We start from the raw sequence: 18,667 nt of genomic DNA on the forward strand, positions 1-18,667 counted from the left end.
GCGGTGCAGGGAAGGGTGTGGTGGCTGAGTCCTCTTAGAGAGGTCCAAGTGGCATTGAGAGGAAGCCTAGGAGATAGATCTATTTGAGTGATCTAGGACAATGTGGGTGACTAAGAGAAGGTCACGTAGGCAAAAGGCTTAACACCATGCTGTCGGGAAGAAGACGAAAAGGCCAGTTGGAGTAGGAAATTTAGCAGTTAGTAGTGTCTGTCACGGGAATATAAAATTGCGGTATGCGGTGACTAAAGATGAGGCAGGAAGTCATTAGGGCTCTCAAACCTGAACAGCTGGAGATGAAATTACCCAGGGCTCTTGTTAAAAATGCCGACTGACTACTCAGGTGAGAAATGGGACCTGAAATTCTGCATTGCTGAAAGCCCTCAGGGGATACTGATGCTGCCTGACCAGCCCGCCCGGAGTAACACTGATTCCAAATAGTGGATAGTAATCCTACCCGTTCAAGGACCAATGGAGAAAGCCGGTGCCTGTGAACCGGGGTGTGCTGGAGCCTTTCCCAAGGAATGTTGTTGGGAAGAAATAAAACACTCAGGATGGCTACATTTGCACATTATTATCCAACGGAATAGGAACCTATTATTTGAAAAAAAAAAAATCCAAATACAAGGCTAACATTATAGCAACATTTCAAAAATATTGATCTGCTTCAGGATGGCTACATTTGCACATTATTATCCAACGGAATAGGAACCTATTATTTGAAAAAAAAAATCCAAATACAAGGCTAACATTATAGCAACATTTCAAAAATATTGATCTGCTGGTTTTTTTTACTTCTGTGTAAACCCTTGAGGATCTTTTAAGAAGAATGTTCCAGTGGTCAAATAATCTTGAGAAATACTTTCCATCTGGGAAGCTGTAGCAGAGATGGCTTCGGGCATTGAAGGCTAAAATTTCCGAGGCTTCAGTGATAACAAAGCCCACTGTGGCACGTGGCCTTCGGGCACCAAGACCTACTATCTACTCATGAAACACCTGGGACGGCCCCATCAAAAGGGGCGGAATTGGCCACTATCCTGCAGCAAAGCTGATGGAAATGGTGACCTTATTCTAGAAAAATAGAATGACTTATGGACATTTCTTATGATAAGATCAATAATAAGTAGATGAAAGTTTTAAAAAGAAAGGAAGAAGAAAGTCCTGATTTTACCACTATGGTAAAAGGTGATTTTGCTTTTTTCAGTTTGTTTGTTTTTTGTTTTGTTTTTATTTTGTTTTTTGTTTGTTTGTTTGTTTGTTGCTACTGAGGATTGAACTCAGGACTTTTTGCCTCCGGGGCAGGCAGTGGCACCACTGAGCTAAATCCTGGCCCTGACTATGGTAAAATGTAACTATGAGATCTTAGTATGACCACTATATGATGAAGGTTTTCTCATGGTTGCACCAAGGCATAGCTTGGTTTTCAGAGTTTTAAATAAATGATTCTTTTAAATGATTATCAACGGGAAAGGCACCAGGAAGGGTTTGAGTATAGATCCTTTAAAATCAACAACTGCTGTATCCAATTTTATTTTGAATCCAAGGGTTTATCCAGTGGAAAGGTGTCTGCCAAAGAAAGCCAAGCATTAATTTATTTTCCTAAAACTGGACCCATTTAGTAGTCTCTGCAAACCCTTGAATATTCATCGTGGTATCTTACATTGAGGGTATTAAATGTTGTTTATTACAAATGCGTCATAATCAACAATTTTCAGGTATCTTCGGACCTTTCTCCTTTTGTTAGGGAGGTGAGGTGGGCAGTCTCCAGAGTGGCCCAGTCCCTATTCTCCTATGTTCATGCATGTGTAATCCCCTCCCCTTCAGGGTGGTGGGATCTGGCTTGCTTCTAACACATTAAATACACTGGAGGTAATAGGATGTTGCTTCAGCATCTGTAATATTTGACTTTCTAAATTTCTCCCTTCCTGGCTTTCACAAAGTAAGCAGCCACGTGTGACAATGCTCCTGATAGAGAATGAGCAGGCTTCCAATAGCAAGGGAGAAACTGAGTCTCTCAGTCCGAGAGCCTGTTATGAACCAAGTGCTTTCAACAACCCTGTGAACTCAGAAGTGAAACCTTTTCCAGTCCAGCTTTCAGAAGATAACTCAGCCTGGCTGACACCTTGATTTTAGCTGTCTTACTAAACTCTTGTGGTTGCCATGACAAAATAACCATGAGCTATTGGCTTATAAACAAGAAGATGTTTTCACAAATCCAGAGTAGTCTGAGAAGTCCAAGATCAAGGATGTAGATTCATTGTTTGGCGGGGGGGGTGGTGGTGCTTCCTTTCCTGGTTCTGAGATGCCCACGTTTCTCTGTCCCCATACACTGGAAGAGTAATGAGAGCTCTCTGTCTCTACTCCTTACTGTCTAAAGACACTTCTATTATCACAGCTTATGTTAGGATTTAACATACAATTTCAGAGGCAGTGGGAAATAAAATATTCAATCTGTATAGAATATTTGTAGGATCTAGCTGACTCCTGATTTCTGACACGAGATGAAAATGTTTTTCTAAGGCACTAAGTGTGTGGTATGGTGATTAAAAACATGTTAAAAGAAAGACAATGATAAGAAACAATGGTCTTTTTACAACAGCACCAACCAAAGGCTCAAGAGGCCAACCAATCATATACCAGTAGACTCTGTTATTAGGAGATGGTTAGAAAACTTTGTAGCTTAACTTTTCAGTGATAAGGAGAGGCTTCCTAGACAGACTTTTTTTTTTTAACCTTAGCTTTTTATCTTGAAAAAATTCAAACCTTGGAACGGCTGAAAAATAAGTCCAAGTAAAACTTTCTGCCTTCATATTCCGCCACATTTGGCTTATCACTTTTTACACTGAGACACCCCACACACACATTCAGGCTCCGGTTTTGATCTGACAAAATCAAATAATTATACAGTCCTTGGGGAGCTGCATTTACAGTATTTTCACAAGGGGAGGTTAGAGATCAGCCTGAGTCCAGGTGTTAAATAAAAGAACAACTTCAACACCTCTCCCAAAAACCCCATCACCAAGAAAAATAGTTCATTGAAGATATGTCCATTCATTCTGTTCTACCAGAGAGCCAAACAGAATCATTTGGCTGTAGGAATCTGAGGAAGTAACTTCTTGGTAATTATCAATATTCTGTGAAGCGGGACTCTGGTTTTTTTTTTTGTGTGTGTGTGTGTGTGTGTTTGTACTGGGGATTGAACTCGGGTCCTTGTGCTTTCAAGGCAGGTGCTGGAACCACTGAGCTAAATATTACCCTAGCCCTGGTCTTTCTTGAATGACCTGAGAGAGCAACAGAGTATTTTCTCTATGCAGCAAGAAAGAACTGATATGTTATCTTATTTCAAATATTGTCAGAATAATCCCAACACTTGGTAAACTGAGGCAGGAGAATCACCACGAATTCAAATCTAACCTGGGATGCATAGTGAGTTCAAGGCCAAACTGAACTATAAAGTGAGACCCTGTCTCAAAAAAGCAAAGAAACCTCAGAATAACTCTTTATGATAGCTTATGAAAACACTGAAAGTTTGAGTTACTAAGTATCCATGAGCTGTCATAATGAAAATGGAGTAATATAAACTATTCCCTCAGAGTTCCATCACCCAACTACAACTATAATTACTTTGCTATAGATAATTTCTGGCAATTCCCTTTCCTCTGTTAAGGTTTTAATTTGTAGAATTGGAATTTTCCTATGTATAATTACAAGATACACTTAATTTGCTTGGGTGACTATATTACAAGCCTATGTGGAAACTTATTTTTAGAATTTATCATTTGAATACCCACACTTTCCCACATCTGCCCCTCCATCCAACCAATATCCTTCTCCACAGTCTAAATATGCAAGCCCATACATACTTCTTTGTAATATACAAATTATAGCATACTTTTTCACATATTTTTCTCAAAAAATGTTATAGAATCCCTCCATCTCTCTATATTTTGCTATAGTTGCATATGTATTGAAAAGCATACTAGTTTGTTTTATATACTAGGCCCGCTTTTAATAATTTGTTTTCAGATGTTCACTATAACACATATTACAATAAGCATAATATTTCAGGTAGTACATGTAAAATTATATATTTAAAGTAAATTTCCTGGAAGAAGAAAAAGTGCATAAAAATGTGCATTTTAATTTTTATAGATGACATAGTTCTCAGAAATATCAATATCATTTTCATTCACCATGATCTTTTTATCCTCACCCATAACATAACCAAATCTTGTTCAAAGGATTTAGCGTTGTACTACACACACACACACACACACACACACAGTCACATGCGCATAGTGATGTCTCCATCAACAGCAAACCATGTGGACAAAGTTGTCTCATGAGATTATAACACCTACTGACACTGTGCCCAACTTAGTTTGTGTACACACTCTTCTTTGCAGAAAAATGAAATCCATTAATTACGTATTTCTCAGAACATGTCCCTGTCATTAAGCACTACATGACTATACATGTGCACTTACATGTGTGTTTGTGTACACATGACTGAGTGTCCCTTTCAATGCTAATTTGAAATTTAATTGTCAGTATCACAGTGTTAAGAGATGGGAATTTTAAGAGTCGATAAGACCGTGAGGACTCCACTCTGAGGGGTCACTCGGTTCTACTCTCCCATGACTGAGCCCCTTTCTGTCACTTTCTTGCCTTCTGCCAAGGGACAATGAGATAGGATGGCCCTCACCAGATGCTGGGAGCTTGACTTTAGACTTCCCAGCGTCCAGAACTGCAAACCAGTAAATTTCCTTTCATTATAAATTACCTGGGGTCCATTATTGTTCCACAATAACACAAAACGGATTAAGATGTGTGCACATACACACATATACACAGAAAGACTAAAGAATAAACAAAGATCTCTGAATCTATCACTTTGTTCAAAAAGAAGTAACAGAATATTACTAGTGTTCTAAAAACTTTTTGTGAGATTTTTCCTGATTGCTTTTCTCTCCTCCTTCACCCCAAAACCCACTATTTTAAATTCTGTGTTAAATCCCAGATATAATTTTATTGCCTAATTTTCTTTGTTTATAGAAGATTAACTATACATTGAGGAATTAGCCCTTTGTTCATAATATTACCTTCAAGTTTTTGTCCTATTTTTTATTTGTTTTCATGTTTTTGTCTTGGTTTGTTTTTTTTGAGACAGGGTCTCACTATGTAGTTGAGACTGAACTGGAACTCACTAGGTAGCCCAGGGTGGTCTTGAACTCACGGTGATCCTCCTGCCTCAGCCTTCCAAGTGCTGCAATTACAGGAGTGCACCATCATACCTGGCTTTCATGCTGTTTTTATAGTTTTTATCAAGTAGCTAAATCTTCTATAGTTTGAGTTTTGTGTTATGTTTAAGGAAATTTTCCTTGATGCGGATTTTTTTCCATTGTTTATTGGTACATTTAAGGTAAACGATATAGTTACATTCATGATTGGGGTCTTGTACCCTTTCATGGTTTTTATTTTATTCCCATTCCCCTGCCCTCCTTTCACCCCCTCCTCCCTTTCCTATTTACAAAGTCTTTGTTTCCAATTTTCCTTTTTTCATATTTTTTCTTTTCCCTTATTACTTTTCCCCTACACCTCTACTTTCCCTATTCCTTTAGCCCTTTTCTTCCTGTTTCACATTATCAATTGTACCATTTGAACCTCAATTACACTTTTAGTTTTTTCACACCAGAGAAACTATTTGGTATTTAGTCATCTGTATGCTATTTATTTCACTGAAGAGTATGGCCTCAATATGCATCCTTTTAGCTATAAATGTCTCTAGTTTCTCATACTTTATGGCTGAGTAGTACTCCATTTTATTTTTGTTAAAAAACCCACAACTTCATTATCCACTCACCAGTTGATGGGCAATTGGGCTGTTTCCAAGTTTTCACTATTATGAACTGTGCTGCTCTAAACATGGGTGAGCATATATCACCCATGTGGTATGAATCTTTTAATTCTTTTGGAAAGATACCCAGCAGAGGGTTGGCTGGGCCCAATGGGACCTCTAATCCTAGTTCTTAGAAGTATCTCCATATTGCTTTCCACAGTGGTTGCACCAGCCTGCACTCCTGATGTGGATTATTTAAAATATCTGTTTTACTGCAAATAATTTTCTTTCCCCCTTTTCAGTTGGTGTCTTGGTGTGGACTTTTTTTCAAATGTTTAAATCTGTGATCATTTAGAATACCATTCCCCATGTAGAATTATACTTGACATTGTCAAGCTGCAGATTTCACAGAAAATAGTTATTAAAGAATGTCTGTCCTTAGAAGGATTTAATCACTACAGGATTAAATATACTGTTTTTATTTTCTGAACAATGTCAATTATAGTTTAGACAATGTGAATTGATTAAATCAGATTTTACCACCTGGTGATACATCAGTGATGTTGGTCTTTATTGTATTTTAAATTTATTCCTGTATGAATGCAGACATATTTACATATTAAAAGTAAATTCAGAATGGAATATTTAGTATTTTGCATTTTGTTAATTTCATAATACTTTGATGTAAAGAGCTTTCTGTATAAGTACCAATTTCAGTCATTCTGGTCGCTGTACTGCTAATATGGTTATAATTTATTGGCTTAGCATAAGTGGACCATTCAGTGAGGGTCTTTTAAAAAATATAGTTATGTTTATAAATTTTACTTGTCTGTACATATGATAGGATAACCTAGGCACAGTCACATCTAGTTCTGGTATTTGGGGGTCAAAGCTCTAAAGTACACTTTCAATGGAGACAATAGGTAAATCGAGATTAGAAATTTTTGTTGAATCTCAGAACGAGATCACACTTCTTAAAAATATTGTCCAAGTTCTATGGACAATAGTAAAACATGTACTTGCCTTAAAAAGCTGCACTACTTAATTATTTACAATCAATTAAAATGAAATAAAAATTTTATTTTTTCAGCTAGATTGGCCATATTTCAAGCAGCCAGTAGCAGTTTATGGCTCATGGCTGCCATGCTGGGCGGTGCACACTCTCTACAACATTTTAATCACTTTAGGAAGCACTGCTCTAGAAAATTAGACATATGGCATTTTGCAAACAATATTGGGTCCAGGGACTAGATGGAGGAGGATCCTACTAGAAGGCTGTCTATGTAGTTCATTTAAAGATGGTTTTAGCAAAAAGGATAAGAGATTGATATGAAATGTTTTTTTTAGGGTACAGAATGTGTTTAGCTGTAACTTTTAGATGGGTGTCTGGGAGGTGATAAAATTGTGAAGAGAAACACCAGATACATAAGAAACAGAACATATAGCCAGGAACAAGTCTGTAACCCCTGCACTGGGGAGGCTGAGCAAGGAGAATCCTGACCATTTTGAGGCCAGCTTGAGCTACACACTGAGTTCAAGGCCAGCCTGAACTACCTACCCAGACCCTGTCCCAAACAGACCAAACAAACAAACAAACAAACATGAGGAAACTGTATGTGTAGGAGGCTTGAGAATGTGTAGGACTGGGGATATGCCAAGTTATATTTATGAACTATCTAGCAAAAACAGATTAATGTATCAATGCTTAGAAAGAGTGTTGCCGTAATAAGTAGATATTTTTGTTACAAGTCAGAGAGCTATTTTTTTAATTTGCTTATTTTTTGTTTACTTAGATTAGGGGATTTTTGTTTGTTTTTAAAGCTTACTTTTATGTTGGTAATTAGATATCCATAAGCCTATTATAAGCTTATTTAAAAAAACTAGACAAATTTATGGTGAATAATGTAATAAATAGTAAGTGTACAGTTCAGTTAACTTTTATGTTTATATGCCAGTAGTACTATTACATAGATGAAGATTCAGAAGATTTTTCTTCTTGGACCCCAAAGTCAACCAGTTCTCTGATCAGCACCTAATCCCTGAGAAGTAACCATTAGTCTCACTGTCACTGCATACTCGTTTTATTGGCATGAGGGTGTAGCTCAGTGGTGGAGCATTTGCCTGACGTGTATGAGGCCTTGAGTTTGAGCACCAGAACTGCAAAAGAAAACAAAGAAGAATAAAAATTACTTTTCCTGTTTTTTTTACTTCATATAAATGGAATGACAGAATAAGTATTTCTTTATTTGAAGCACTTTTTGCTGAAAATAGTGGTTATGAGATTTCTTGCATGTTGTATCTTTTATTGGTAGATTTTCTATTATTTTGCCATGGTCTATCTGGTCTACTGTTAGGGACATTAGATTCATTTCCAGTTTTTAGTTATTGCTTATAAAACTGACATAAATATTCATGTACATGTTTTTGGTGGACACATGCATTAATTTCTCTTAGGTTTGTATCTAGAACTGTAATTGATGCCATAGAATACTGAGACATGCAAATAAAGGCAATGTACCCAAAATTTCATCAATATTTCACATCTCGGCCTGTCAGCATTTGTGCATATCCAAGTACATGTACATACGCATTTGTGCAGAAATCTGCAGCTTTGTGTATAGGTCTCATTAGCAGTAACTAAGACTAAAAATTCAGAACGGCATAAATTATCTCATTCAGTGAAAATCTTTGAAAAGCCTCAACATTAGAAAATGCCTAGGAATTCTCATGACGTGTGAAAGATTTATAGAGAAGTTAATTCAAAGTGAGAAGACAGACACTACATTTCTAAAGGGAGCACTAGATATTACACAAATGCCAATTTTCACCTAATTATTAAAGTGATTCTGTGTGTGATTCCTTCAGATTTTCCTTGGAACAAATAAATGCTTCAAAAGTTTACATGGAATAATAAATGTGTGAAAACAGCCAATAAAACATCTAAAAGAAAAATAATGAGATAACAATTCTCAATCAGATATAGACAATAAATTATTCAGTAGACTGTTCAGGACAGTTGGTTATACATTTAGAAATAAAATATATATCTGCACCTAAAATAAATTCCAGGTGGATGAAAGACACAAACACAAATTAATCCAGCAGTGTGACAGAGACTACAGGAAAAAAAATAACCTTGTAATTTTGGAATAGATGAGGCCTTTGTAAGAGTGTCATAAATCCGAGATACCATAAAATAAACACTGAAATATTTGAAATGATGTGAAATTGAAGATAAATAGAAAATTTGGGAAAATACTCTGCAATATATCTGACAATATATTAGTAGTTTTAATATGAAAAACGCTAACAAATGGAAAAGACAAAAGAGTTCAGCAGAAAAGAAACACGAAAATGTATTTCACTGTGACAGAGGTAAAAATATCATAAATATGCACTTACTTCCACTAATAAATCCATGGAATACAACCCAAAGCATTCAGAACAAAATGACTTTTCACATGTACAAATACTGGTAATGCCATGTTGATATGCTTATGGTTTTGGTCATTCTAATAATCGCTTGGAGATAGTATATACAAGTACAATCGCTTTGTAGGAAAAAAATCTTTGCTGTAAATATATTGGTTTTGATTCAGTGAGTTCACTTCTAGGTCATATCTCATGGGAATAATGAAGCAGGTGTACGAATATGTATTCTTAGCTACGCACTGTAAAGTCATCATAAGAAAGAAAATTTCAATGGGAAAATGTCAACACAAACTGGAAGTGTCATGTGGCTGATAAGCAGAAGGCAAATGAGAGGAAGGGGCAAGTTAAAAGATCGTACGGTTATGTATTGAGAATGACAAAATCGACTTAAAAAAGACTTTTAGCTTCATACGTACTATGATTTTCAGGGCTAAATAATTTGCACGGATCATCTCATCTACTCCTCAGAAAACACTGTCTAGTAGATGAAAGCATTTATTACAAATACATTTCCCCAGTAAGAGTCTATCTTAAATGCACAATAAAGCAATAGCCAAGACTTGTAGAACAATTGCCTGACTTTTATGCTTCAGTTATTTTTCAATCTTTAATGAGCATATAGTCTTTGTATTTTTATGGACTTTTCAAACATTTCAAAAAGTCAGCCTCAGTGAGTACCAGCTAATCTTGCTCCAGGGACACCATCACCTCCTCCTGTCCTGTGGAGCCAGCTCTCAGGGCTTGCATCATTGTACCCACAAATACTTTAGAGCAGTGGCAAAGACAAGCCAGCTCCCCCAACCAACTATGCCACTCCGCCTCTAAGATAACAGCTACATTAACTTTTTCTTTTCTGGGCTTTCAAACTCACTGTGCTTGTAACTGCATCTCCATATTCTATAGCACAAATATAACACATATCTTTGAAATTAATTTCCCTTTGATTTGCATTGAGCTTGTCGATTTTTCACTGTAAGAAATAGCACTGCAATTATCATCGTACAATGCTTTTTCTTTCTTTTTTCCTTTCTGCCTTCACTTTTTCTTTTTTTCTTCACAGGATGAATAGCTCTTTCAGGTAGATAGCTAGAAATGAATTGATTTGCCATCTAACAGATATAAAAATTCAAAATGTTCATGAATGATGCTTCTATGCTCTAAATCTACCAGTGAATTTTTACCTCACCCAGACTGGAAACCAGCCTGTGAGGGCCAGTGTGGTCTGGTCCATGAAGCCCCCCGCCCCCCAGCCATCACTCCTGGGGTGTGGCCTCGGTCACAACTCCTAGTTCTCACTGCTGTAGGAATATTAGCTTTTCTTTATTAAGCACATAGTGTATGTGCCTGTCTAGACCTTACCATTTCTGTTCCTTTGACTTGACATACATTTCATGGAATGGATCTATGACTACCTCCCCTGCTTCTTTTAACTGGTCAACTTAAAATAAAAATAATAGTAATTTCAGTGCTGGGGATTGAAACTAGGGCCTCGTGCTTGCTCTATGACTGAGTTACACCTACAGCTATTTTTTCATTTTGAGACTAAGTATTGCTGAGTTGCTCAGGCTGCTCTGCAATTTGCAAGCCTCTTGCCTCAACTTTCCTAGTAGCAGAGATTATAGGCGTGTACCACATCTGGCTCAATATAAATTTTAGTAGGAAAATTTTAAAGTAGAACAGTTGTTTATATCACCCATTTTATTTATTTATTTTAAATCAGGATAAATATACCCATTTTCTCAAATATGGAAAGTCAGTTCTGAAGTGCATATGAAAAAATAAGTGAATAACTAGAAAAACTATAAAACAGAAGAATACGCTATGCAGGTGGTCAGCCTCACAAGTCAATAAGATAGGATAAGCAAGGATTATCTTAAAATAGTATTACTAACTGGGTATGATGGCACACTTCTGTAATCCCAGCACTCTGGAAGGCTAAGGCAGGAAGATCACATTGGGCCCAGGCTGGACAACTTAGTGACTTCATAATTTTGTAAGACCCTTTGTTTAGTGCCCAGTTAATTCCTTCATCAGAGCACAATCTAACATCACCTTCTTGTAGGACACCTTCTCCCACCTTGCCTCTCACCTAATCATTCTCCCACAGTAAATGCCTATAATGACCCTTTCATAGAACCTTTCATGAATCATATTTATTTACTTAGTACTTAATTCCCCCATCCAAATTCAAAATTTACATGTCAGATACCTTAGCTTTCTTCAAATTAATTTTTTTTGTGGTTACAACTTCATGGAATGAGAGAATAAACATTTTAGTTAATGTCATTTAATTAATCTCTCTTAACTCTTCTCAAGAAAATAAATTTATTAAAAAAAAAACAGAAAAAAAATAAATTTGTCATGGCCTAAAATCTAGATGACCTGTCAAAGCCTCATATGCTCATAGGAGGGGCTTTGGGGAGGTAACTGCTTCACAGGTACATGATACAGTAAGTCCCTGACTTAGCAAAGAGTTCTGTTCCATGAGAATGCTGGTAAGTTGTATTCCTGCATAAGTCTGACAAAATGAATCTTATATACCTTTGGCACAAATATAAAGTGTAAAGCATATAAAAACTAAACACACATACAAAAATACTGTAAATAAACTATTTTACTTGTGATGTTCCAAGCCTTGTGGGAACAGGTGGGTCACTGTGGGCATGGCCTGGAAGAGCACATCCCCCCCTTACTCCCTTCGTCCTTCTCTGATTCCTGCCTGCCGTGCCATGGACTGTTTCTCCTCTGCCAGCCCTTCTGCCAGGCTCTCTGCCTTGGACTGAAACCTCTACAAGCTGATAGACATAGTAAATCTCCCATCCTTTAAGTTGTGGGTGCTGCATATTGTGTCTCAGGAATGAGAAAGGAACTAAGACAACATCACTTTGGGTTATTGTGACCCTTAGGTGAGATACTGTAAGTGCATGATATAGTGCATAATACAGAAAAGTCTTCAAAACAGAAAAGCTGGTCTCATATTTAATTATAATTATTTCCAAAGCAATATATACCTGGATGCCATGAGATAAACCAAAATTTGCTAAATTTTGGTCATCCTGAACTCCTTTCACACTCTTGCAATAGCTATATTCCATATAAACTCTTAATAGTTTTCTTTATATTGACTGATTTTTTAAAATTAAATGTCTACTTTTACCTCATACTAAAGTAACCTCCACAAAATTATTACTTTTTCTTATGTATTTTCTGCAATACATTGTTAGCTAATAAAAACACATTGAAAGAACACTTAAAATCATCACGAGAATGTGCTACTTGACTCCTTGGGAAATGCTGAGATGGATAATTACTTGGTGTGCATCATTTCCTTTCTTTACCTGTCTCTAAAATGCACCTATTAGAATTATTTATCTTCATCATTAACTGGGATTTCTAAGGGCAAAGATTGTGACTATAAATTCTATTGTCAGTAAATACTAAGATACTTTCCCAGAACAGCAGCTCAAAAAATATTTGAAAACTAAATTAAACAGTATTTGAATACCTACAATGATTAAAGAATGTGTCAGGCATGTTAGCATAACTCAGAGGATGGACAGATACAGATTCCCCACTCAAGAAGATGGCAAGCTACAAAAGAAATATTTTTTTCTTTAAAAATGCGTAAAGGGCTGGGGATTTAGCTCAGTGGTTCCCGCGCCTGCCTCACAAGCACAAGGTCCTGAGTTTGATCCCTGGCACCAAAATAAATAAATAAATAAATGAATAGATAATAAAAAATAAAAATGTATATGCTACACAGAAACATGGCAAGTCTGAGTTCATCCTAGGTAACTTTAGCAATGCAATAAGACCTTGCCTCAAAATTTGAAAAGGAATGGGGATGTAAGAGCATGAGAGCCCTGGGTTCAATACCCAGTAACAGACACACACACATAAACACACACACACACAGAGTAAATGCTATAAATGTATACATATATTATGCACATATAATTAATTTTTTGCAGGGTTAATAGAATGATAAGTAATTTTTAATTCACAAATGCATTCAAGCTAGGGCCAGCGATTTAGCTCAGTGGTTCCAGTGCCTACCCCAGAAGCGCAAGGGCCCGAGTTCAATCCCTAGTACAAAAAAAAAAAAATCAAACTAGACTTTGACAGATAAGAATATGAATTAAGAATATGTGTGCTTATACGTGTTTGATTGGTGGACCATTAATCCTGATATGTCAATTTCAATGGATTGAGAAATTATGACACAGAGGGAAATAGTGGTAAAAATAAGTTGCTAATTTTTTTTTTTGAGACAGGGTCTCACTATGTAGTTTAGACTGCTGTGGAACTCACTATGTAGCCCAGGCTGGTCTCGAACTCAAAGCGGTCCTCCTGTCTCAGCCTCCCGAGTGCTGGGATTACAGAAATGCCCCACGACGCCCGGCTATGTTGCTAATTTTAAAGAGACAATTATAGAAATGAAATCAATGGTGTCTTTAAAATATGAAAATAATTTATATATTTTCCTCATTTTTAGATAGAGAACAGAACATTAAAGTTAAAATGTGATTTTTGTGTGTGTGCTCGCTACAGCCGCACATACACTAAAATTGCAACGATACAGAGGATTAGCACAGCTGCTTTACAAGAACGACACACAAAAATGTGACATTATCTTTAATATAAAATGATGTTCTCAAAATTCTTCAGATTCATGTTATCCATACAAGAACATGTCTGTGCATTGTTGGAAAATCCCCAAATCCTAGCTGGCTGTGTTGGCCTATGCCTGTAATCTCAGCACTCCGCTAATCTGAGGAAGGAGAACAATTTCTAGCCCAACCTAAGCAATTTAGTGACTTAAAAAGACATTATCTTTAATATAAAATGATGTTCTCAAAATTCTTCAGATTCATGTTATCCATACAAGAACATGTCTGTGCATTGTTGGAAAATCCCCAAATCCTAGCTGGCTGTGTTGGCCTATGCCTGTAATCTCAGCACTCCGCTAATCTGAGGAAGGAGAACAATTTCTAGCCCAACCTAAGCAATTTAGTGACTTAAAAAGACCAAGTTCGATTCCTGGTGACAAAAAAAAAAAAAAAAAAAAAAAAAAAAAAAACAACAATGAAAAAAAAAAAAAAAAAAAAAAAAGATAAAAGAACACTAGACTTTGGATAATAGATTAAGAAACGTAAAAATGGATGGAGATTTAGCTTAGTGGTTTTGCCACCTGCCTTGCAAGCCCAAGGACCCGAGTTTGATCCCTGGTACCAAAAAAAAAAAAGTAAGAACTGTGAAAACAAAAATCCCAAATTTATTTGCTAAATCAAGGAACTGCAGATGCATCTTAGTGGCAGAACACACACTTAGCAGGTGTGAAGCCCTGCGTTTGGTCCTCAACACCATTATATAAAATTATCACGGTGGTTCTTTGAACAGATTTCTTGAAACTGAATGAATAAAATGACAATATAAGTGAAGAGGTGCAAAGAGAGCCCTAATTAGATTAATACAAACTTGACTTTGCAGGTTTAAAGTTCTCACTCATTGTCATAAACATTTGAGTCTTGTTGACTCTGAAAAAAAGATGTGCCAGGATGAATAGAGAATAAAATATAATGCATTCTTGGGGATGTGTCCACTTCAATATTCAGTAATACACACACACACACACACACACACACAATCGACAAATTTTATAGCATATGCATATATATATTTATAGCATATATATAGATAGATAGATTTCAAGAAGATTTCAAGACTTATTTATAATGGCTGAGAATGGCAGTGAAGAAGAACCAGAGGAAGATGGATAGGTCTGGGTTAGAAGTTTAATTTGTACTCGTACACACAAGAGCTATGTAATCAGCAGGCTGAGCCCCATAGAAAGAAGGTATATATTTCTGGGCAATACCTCGAGGAACAAAGGAGATAGAAAGAATTATTGTCCTTGGAAATCCAGGGATCTTTGGGCACTTAGGCAGTTGAGCTAATATAACATCAAGGAAGGATACACTTTTGTGTAGTGATAACTCTAAGAACCTTACCTACGAATAAGGAAGATTGGCAAAGGGAACTGAGTTGTTTAGTTGGTTTTAGCTACATATACAATTAAGCTAGCAATCTGCGTAAAATGGCAGGTTTCCCTGAATATCTCAAAATAGCAATATGAAAAAGAAAAGATAAGAAACTTATCTCAATCTGATTAGAGCCATTTATGACAAACCTATAGCCAAAACCATATCAAATAGGGAGGAGATGAAAGCTTTCCCTCTAAAGTCCGGAAGAAGACAAGGATGTCTGCAATCGCTACTACTGTTCAATTTCGTATGGGGAGCCAGGCCAGACCAGTCGAGCAAGAAAAAGAAATAAAAGGGGGCCAGGGATTTAGCTCAGAGGTTCAGCTGCTTGCCTTGCAAGCATAGGAACCCGATTTCGATCCTCGGTACCAAACAAAAAACAAAAAAACAAAAAAACAAACAAAGGGAAATTCATTTTTAAAAGTTCAGGGTGGCCGCCGCCTGCCTATCAAGTGCAAGGTCCCGAGTTCGATCTTGGATACCCCCGCCAAATATGTAAAATATGAAAGACACTATGCCAACACATCCTTTGGGCTAAGGATTTAGCTGTGGTGCCACCACGTGCCTCTCAAGAATAAGGACCCGAGTTCGATCCCTGAAAAAAAAAATTTTGCCAGGTACTTCTCAGTCCGTGTGGTAAGAGTCCCCTTTTAAGTAATGTTATAAAGACCTCAGGACAAAAAAAGACAAAGCGGCCCAAGTCCTGTGGCCATATGTATAACTCTGACACAGCTTTGTAACTTGAACTGTTACCATATACGTATGAAAGACAAAGGAGCAAAAATTGGACAAGAGGGAACCCCCACCCCCGGGGCTTGAGGCTCCGCCTTTTGAGTATTAATCCAATGAGCCTGTGCTGGCATAAATAAAGCTGCTTCCTAAAAAAAAAAGCCTCAGTGTTCTGGCTTTCTGCATACAACTCCTTGCTACAAGAGGACGAATATCTATAGAGAACCCCAAAACATTAGACCCCCATAAATGACCCAATCAAGAGACACTTCTCAGAAGAAGAAATCCGTATGACCAATAAGTACATGCAAAGATGTTCACCATCTCTGACCACTAAGAGAAGTGCAAATTAAAACAACACTGAGAGTCTTGCTGAAGGCTGTCATCAAGGAATCAGATAACAGGAAACGGTTATGCGGCTGGGGGGGGGGAGAAACAGTCTTCATTGTTTGTGGGAATGTAAACTAGTACAAGAATTATGGAACTCAATATAGACATTTCTCAGTAAATAAAACAAGAAATTCAGTTTGACTCAGCTAGTCCCCTTCTAGATATCTTTCTAAAAGAGTGAAAGACATCATATTACGGCGATGACCTGCATAACCATGCTTATAGAAGCACAATTTGCAGTAGCTAAATTCTGAAAGCAGCCTGTATGTCCATCAACAGATAAATGGATAAATGCGTTTGTAGACAACGGAGGCTGGGATCTCGCTCAGTGGTGCTGCGTCTGCCTGGCAAGTGCAAGACCTGAGTTTAATTCCCGGTACTGAGGGGGAGAAAAAAAAAGAGTCCTAAAGACAATGGAATACTTCTCTTCCATAAATAGGATAAATTTGAGGCGTTTGTAGAAAAAGAAAATGGATGCACCTTGAGACCATACATTCAGTTAAACAATCAGATGCACAAGGTTCAAAATAACGTAGTTTCTCTTATATGAGGAACCTGAAATATAAATAAATAGCAAAATAAAACATACAGGAAAAAAAGAAAAAAAGACGGAGGGAGGAGAAAGGAAGGGTACAGAAAACAAAAAAAAGTTTCCGGGGGGAAGGAAGGGGAGGGAAGAGAAGGGATGAAGATGCGTTGTGCGTGCACAGCAGTTCCTCATGGTGAGCGGAATCATCACTCCTGCAAACGTGCACTCACAAAAACTGAAAAAGGAAGAAAAGGTAGCTCACCCTGTTCTATTGTTTACTGAAAAAGGAAAAAACAAGCTGTACACGTTTAGGACCAAGGCAACCATACTTGTTTAACCACACAGTACGGGTCAGCAACAACAAAACATTTTTTAAATTTACTTTCAACCCTCAGTTAGTTGAATTCATGGATAAGAAACCTGATATATTTCCATGTGCTGATTGTACAAATATTGTTGTACTGAATATCCACCTCACAGTTGTGAAAGAAGTTTCCGTAGAATATCTCTAGATGTAGAACTGGTAGGACAAAAAGAAAATGTCAAAGTTTTAGACTCTCACTTTTAAAAATGTGTTGATGCCTCATTCTGTCTTGCAATTCTTTGCTCCTTAAGGGTATGTTCTCAAAAAGCCATTAAATGTATATATCAGTAAAATCTCATTTAAAGTCTTTCAGTAATAAAATCTAATTTTAATAAATAAACATGAATACTATGAATAGAGTAAAAACATTTAAATATATATATATGTATAATGAAACTATATATATATGAATTTAATAGAAGCATAACTATTAAACTTATGAACTTATACAGCATTTCTGCCAACAATTCCCTTTAACTAATGAAAGCTTTAGATCTTACTTTCACATGAGGAAACACAAGTGATTTAAAAAAGTTAAATGATACTCTGAGGACATAATTGGACAATTCTAGAAGGTGGAACATTATAGAAAATAGACCAGCCTCCTCAATGTGTCACTATGAGTTTAAAACAAAGAGGAGCCACTCTTCTAGATTAAAATACACCTAAAGACACAATACAATGAAAAGTTTGCTGATTGTTTAACGTTGACTTGAACAAACATCATCTGATGAGAGAAAACAAGGACATGTTCAAATCCCAACAGGTCCATGTCCCAAGAACAAAGGAGTCAAAAAGAATGCTTGCTTGTAAAATTTGGAACAATTTGAGTATTCAAACTGATGATGACAGGGATGTGTTTAAAAACAATAAATTAACGGTTGACACTGTACGAAAAATGATGTTAAAGGAGGGAAGGAAGGCAAAATTATTTTTTAAAGAAAACTTCCAATTAATACTTTCTAGATGAAATTGTCATATTATACTCACCCCTGGGATAATTGATTCTGGACAGAATCATCAATGAACTGAAAAGCCTTGGGCTTTAGATAGATTACTGGAGAATAAAATATTCACATTGTGTCAAACTCTCAACCAATCAATAGGCTATTAGTTTCAAAGATAAAAGGACATATTTTAATGGTGAAATCTGGAAAACATCACCTCTGAAATGGACAGGCTCACAGGCAGCTCCCTGCAGTAACGCAGCGAAGGACACACATCATCCACGTGGCAGGAATGTCGTACCAGGATCTAACCCCGAAGCAACCTCAGACAGATTCAGATGGAGGTATGACTAGCAAATACTGCTCTTTAAATAGATTAGTGCTATAAAAACCGGA

The 18,667-nt window shown here is 36.8% G+C and overlaps 1 non-coding gene across 1 annotated transcript; it reads left to right on the forward strand.

Moving 5' to 3' along the window:
* Positions 1-13,804: 13,804 nt before the first annotated feature.
* On the forward strand, positions 13,805-13,911 carry LOC117286825. Its single transcript, XR_004517925.1, has one exon. It is a non-coding gene; the product is annotated as a U6 spliceosomal RNA (small nuclear RNA).
* Positions 13,912-18,667: the final 4,756 nt, after the last annotated feature.

This window comes from Fukomys damarensis, unplaced genomic scaffold, assembly GCF_012274545.1.
Source record: "Fukomys damarensis isolate Sample0158 unplaced genomic scaffold, DMR_v1.0_HiC HiC_scaffold_18, whole genome shotgun sequence".
Lineage (NCBI taxonomy): Eukaryota > Metazoa > Chordata > Mammalia > Rodentia > Bathyergidae > Fukomys > Fukomys damarensis.